Source organism: Polyodon spathula, chromosome 10 (genome assembly GCF_017654505.1).
Source record: "Polyodon spathula isolate WHYD16114869_AA chromosome 10, ASM1765450v1, whole genome shotgun sequence".
In the NCBI taxonomy this organism is placed as follows: domain Eukaryota; kingdom Metazoa; phylum Chordata; class Actinopteri; order Acipenseriformes; family Polyodontidae; genus Polyodon; species Polyodon spathula.
The window spans coordinates 42,850,550-42,856,701 of NC_054543.1; positions in this window are offsets into that span (position 1 = coordinate 42,850,550).

Genomic DNA, 6,152 nt, shown 5'->3' on the forward strand with positions numbered 1-6,152 from the left:
AACAGCCACTAAACGAGAATGAAGTCATCCAGGGACTGTCTCTGTTTTCGCACTTGTCATACAAACGAAAGGATAACAAAGCTGCATTGCTTTGAAAACATACGTTTCTAATCTACAGCAGAACCACAGCAAGGTGTACAGTAAAACACAGTAAAGCACAGGTAACCCTGGAGAAAAGAAATTGTACAATGTTATAAGCATGGCAAAAGCACGATTGCTTATTGTGTCTTACAAGTGTCCATATGGGATAAAACTGATCCTGAATGTACATGGGGGCTGATTATAAATATTAATAATATTTAACTTAAAAAACACCGTACTGTAAATTACAGACAGAAGATAATTAGGTGATTAATGCAATCAAAATATTCAATGAGCAATAATGTAACATTTAAATATATGTGAACATTAAACTTGGACAAATGATACAGATTACAAAACAATACAGTTTTTTTTTTTAAATCGAACCTTTAATAAGCATCTCAGAAATGGAAACCGCGTGCGCTCTAGTGGACAAAGTAAACTTTGTCCCTTAAATTTTAGTTCACTCATGTGCGTTGAGCGTCATCTAGTGGTAGTGGGGAGTTTTCTTTTTTTATATTCTGTTGCAAAACAAAATACGTTTCAGGGACAGAATGAAACAGGTTTGCGACCTTTCAGTGTTTTGAATCAATGACAAATGCTGATATTACGATTAAAGATAAACATTGGCCTCCCACTGTCACTGAACATATCTGTAATGGCTTTATTATCTTTGTATTGTGCACAGGGGCGTGTACAAGGAGGTGGGGGTGGGGGCACTGGCCCCTCCAATGTTGCTCTCCAAAATCTTAATTTCAGTGTATTGCGTTTGCACTTCCTGTCACTGACACAAACTGAACGTGTACCCTGATAACTTGCAGTTATGTACGCGCGTGTACTCGGTTTGCACACGCCGCCCCCCCCCCCCCCCCCCCCCCATAGCTTGCAGTTAAGGACTGGCGCGTTTGTACCCTGAATGTTTGAGTCCAGCTGCAGTAGTACAATTAGTGGGGGAAAAACGCACATTTTTTAAATTATGCTATTTTATGCTACACTGAAAACTGTTAATTTGCTAAAGTGAAAGCAGTACAATTTATTTGTATACCACATTGAGCCCTTTTTAACACTCCGAACTCAGACAATGCGATGTCTTTTCCAGAACTATTGAAGGCCTGTAAGGACGACCTGGATCTCCTGTATCCTGATGTATTCGACCTATTGGTGCTTTTGGCCACGCTACCTGTTACAGCTGCAGTAGGGCATAAAGATGTTTCAGCGTTAAAAAAGCATCACAGCGTCTGGACTTTCATTGGCGAGTGTAATGCTGTTTAACCATATCAACACACACATTGTGTGAGTGTGTGTGTATATATATATATATATATATATATATATATATATAGTAGCGATCTCGGATACCAAAGGCAGGTGCAACAAACAGGGTGAGGCAATCCACACACAGACAGAGGGTGGGCGCGAACCCAACACCTCTCTCATTAAAGCATAGAGCCAACACCGCTGTACAAAGTGCCAGAGAAAGACGATTCTTTTACCAAGAACAAGTAAAGAACTGATTAATTCTCAATGGTTGGAGGCCAAGGAAAAAGCCTCTCTTAAGAAAACGTCATTAGTACAATGGCTTAAAGTTTGCAAAATGGCATTTGAGTGATGGATATTTGTTCTGGTCAAATGTTTTGTGGAGTGATGAAACAAAAATCGAGCTATTTGGTCACGCTGATAATTGTAGTCGTTACGTTTGGAGAAAGTCTGGTGAGGCATACAAAGAAAAGAACATCATACCTACTGTCAAGCATGGAGTTGGTAATATCTTTCTATGGTGTTGTTTTCCTTCTAATGGCACAGGAAATTTAGTTTGAATACATGGTAAAATGGATTCCATAGCACACCAAAAGATATTGGCCAATCACCTGAAACCTTCCACTGCAAAACTTGGTTTAAAGTGCAACTGGGGGCTCCCGAGTGGTGCATCCAGTAAAGGCTCTCTGTGTGGAGTGCACGATGCGCCGTATAATCTGGAATGTGTCTGGTTCTAGTCCAGGCTATTCCTTTGCTGACCAAGGATAGGCGCTCCCAGGGGGCAACGCACAATTGGCCAAACACTGCCCAGGGGGAGGGAGGGCTATGTCGGCCAGGGTGTCCTCAGCTCATCATGCACCAGCAACCCCTGTGGTCTGGCTGGGTGCCTGTGGGCTTGCCTGTAAGCTGCCCGGGGCTGCATTGTCCTCCAGTACTCTAGCTGGCTGCATGATGAGTCTGCAGTGTATAAAGAAGCAGGTGGCTGACAGCACATGCTTCACAGGACATTGTGTGTTAGTCTTTGCCCCTCCCAATTCAGCGCAGGGGTGGTAGCCTTGAGCTGAGCCTAAAAATAATTGGATATTTCTAAATTTTAAAAAATAAAGTGCAACTAGACATTCCAACACAACAACAATCCAAAGCACACATCAAAATCTACTTCAGAATGGTTAAAGAAGAAAAAAATGGAATGGCCTAGTCAAAGCCCTGATCTAAATCAGATTGAGAATCTCTGTATATACAGCTCTGGAAAAAAATAAGAGACCACTGCAAATTTTTCTTAAATCAGCATCTCTACATGTATGGCAGCCATTCCATTCCAGTGTCTGTTGAATTCCAACACAGGCACACCTCATTCTACTGAATGAGATACTGATTAGGGGATCACCTGAACCAAATCTTATTTAACGAGGAAAAGTATAAAAACCACTCCTGTGGTCATCACTATCCTCTTGCAATAGGACCAGCTAGATGGCAAAACAGTGCTAGTAGTACCTCAAAAGTAATTGGAATCAAAAAATAACTATTGACCATGCCCAAAGAGTTGAAAAGAAAAGTTTTGAGTGAGGAAAAGAAGGGTTCAATTCTGGCTTTACTGGCAGAGGGATACAGTGAGCGTCGGGTTGCTTCCATCCTTAAAATTTCAAAGACGGCGGTTCATAAGAACAAGGTCAGGCAGCACACATTGGGGACAACAAAGCTACAGATCGGCAGAGGGCGAAAATGACTCTCTACTGACCGGGATGACCGCCAACTCATTCGAATGTCACTCAGCAACCGTAGGATGACATCAAGTGACCTATAAAAAGAATGGCAAACGGCAGCTGGGATGAAGTGCACGGTGAGGACGGTTCGAAACAGGCTCCTAGGGGCAGGGCTGAAGTCGTGCAAAGCTAGAAAAAAGCCCTTCATCATTGAGAAGCAAAGAAGAGCCAGGCTGAGGTTTGCAAAAGACCATAAGGATTGGACCATAGAGGACTGGAGTAAGGTCATCTTCTCTGATGAGTCCGATTTTCAGCTTTGCCCAACACCTGGTCGTCTAATGGTTAGACGGAGACCTGGAGAGGCCTACAAGCCACAGTGTCTCGCACCAACTGTGAAAGGTGGTGGAGGATCGATGATGATCTGGGGGTGCTTCAGCAAGGCTGGAATCAGGCAGATTTGTCTTTGTGAAGGACGCATGAATCAAGCCAAGTACAAGGTTGTCCTGGAAGAAAACCTGCTTCCTTCTGCTCTGACAATGTTCTGCAACTCTGAGGATTGGTTTTTCCAGCAGGACAGTGCTCCATGCCACACAGCCAGGTCAATCAAGGTGTGGATGGAGGACCACCAGATCAAGACTCTGTCATGGCCAGCCCAATCTCCAGACCTGAACCCCATTGAAAACCTCTGGAATGTGATCAAGAGGAAGATGGATGGTCACAAGCCATCAAACAAAGCCGAGCTGCTTGAATTTTTGTGCCAGGAGTGGCATAAAGTCACCCAACATCAATGAGAAAGACTGGTGGAGAGCATGCCAAGATGCATGAAAGCTGTAATTGAAAATCAGGGTTATTCCACCAAATATTGATTTCTGAACTCTTCCTAAGTTAAAACATTAGTATTGTGTTGTTTAAAAATGAATATGAACTTATTTTCTTTGCATTATTCGAGGTCTGACAACACTGCATCTTTTTTGTTATTTTGACCAGTTGTCATTTTCTGCAAATAAATGCTCTAAATGACAATATTTTTATTTGGAATTTGGGAGAAATGTTGTCAGTAGTTTATAGAATAAAACAAAAATGTTCATTTTACCCAAACACATACCTATAAATAGTAAAACCAGAGAAACTGATAATTTTGCAGTGGTCTCTTAATTTTTTCCAGAACTATATATTGAATTAGGTATTATATTCATTTATCCATATTGAGACATATATGACAAGTGGAATCTCTGTGATTCACTTTCACTGGGATTCCAAATCCTGTTTATTTATATATATATATATATATATATATATATATATATATATATATATATATATATATATATATATATATATATATATATAAAAAAAACAGGATTTGGAATCCCAATGAAAGTGAATCACAGAGATTCCACTTTCCACTCAAGACGAGGAAGAAGAAAAAGAAAAAATAATAATTGTTAACATTATAATTTGAGCAGAACAATTTTAGAATTGGGAATGAACGGATAAAAGTGGTGAAGAGTTTTTCCTTTCTTGGGTCCACAATTGATGAAAATGGAAATGAGATCAAGAGATGTTTAGTATTAGGTTTGAGTTACATTACATGAGAATAGATAACTTCATGCTGATTTGAACTTGGCTTTCACCAAGATAAGCACCAACTAAGACGTGGCTTTACAGTAAACTAATGTGATCCATCTGCATCTCCATCCATTTACGTTGCTTTCCATCTAATGATGTAGATATCCTTCTGTCTGGTGTTGATGGCTGAAGTGTAATGCTGGCTCCAGGGAGCAGCTTATTTTGCCTCCCCAACGCATCAACACACACAGCGGCCTCGATGCTGGCTCTGGGGATCAACCACAGTGCGGTCTCTCCAGTGCATCAGAGCTAAGTAGGGTACATCTCTGGGGTCTTCAAGTGGGCACCTTCCATCCTTGGTGTTTCGTCGACTAGGCCACCACACCTCATGAGGTCCTTTCTGCTGCTTCAGATAAGTTCTTCACTGTGTGAGGCATTTCTTATCTACTGAACCCAACATCTCTGAGAAACCAGGTTGTAGAGTGTGCCACAAATTCTCGACAACCCACCTCCACTGTGTAAATCCGGACACTCCATCCTCGCTGTTCTGCTTCAGCAGCTAGTTGAGCATACCGAAGTTTCTTCCTCTCTTACGCCTCATCTACAGCATCCTCCCAACTCTATCACATGAACAAGGCATGCTGATCCAGACCACAAGACAATGTCTGGTCGAATGTTAGTGGTGGCAATCTCAGGTGGAAAAATAAACCATTGACCAACATCTGTCAGCATTTTCCAGTCTTCCAGTTGTCCTGGGCGAGGCTTGGTTTTAACACCTTTTCTTGGTGGTTTCTCTCTTGGATGAAGGAATATTGTCTTTTGTGTGTAATGCTTTGATGGAACTGGTGGCAACTTATTGGTCAAATTGCACTTGTCTTCCAATACTAGCCGGCGATGAAGTGCAGCGATGATTGCTCTGGTTAAGATTTGGAAAGACAAAGATATAACAATAGAGACTAAAAAGAGGCTTGTGAAAGCAAGGGTATTCCTTGTGGCTTTGTACCGGTGTGAGTCATGGACGATGAGGACAATCAGAAGAAGATCAATGTGTTTGAGATGTGGTGTTGGAGAAGAATGCTAAGAGTGGCATGGACTGACAGAAAAATGAACGCTTTAATAATGGAACAAATTGGTGCAAGACTACCACTGGAGGTCATGATTCTGAAGCAGAAATGATCTTACTTTGGCCACGTGATGAGAAATGAGGGGTTGGAGAAAACAATCACGCTAGGAAGCAGTGAAGGCAGGAGAAGAGAGGCAGACTGCGGATGAGATGGTTGGACGAGATCAAAAACAGGACTATCTCTCTGATCTCCGAGATGCAGTTATGGACAGAAATAGGTGGAGGGTGTTCGTCATGGAGGTCTCCAGAGGCCGTGTCCGACCTGACGGTACAAGATGACAGGGTGATTTGAGCAGAACCTTCCTGTGGAAGTGTGCCCCACCCTGTGTGTATTTTGTGTTATATGTTGCGAGTGATGTGTTAGTAGTGGTGTATATATGGGTGCATGGGATGTAAATGGGTCTGTGTAGCATGAGTGA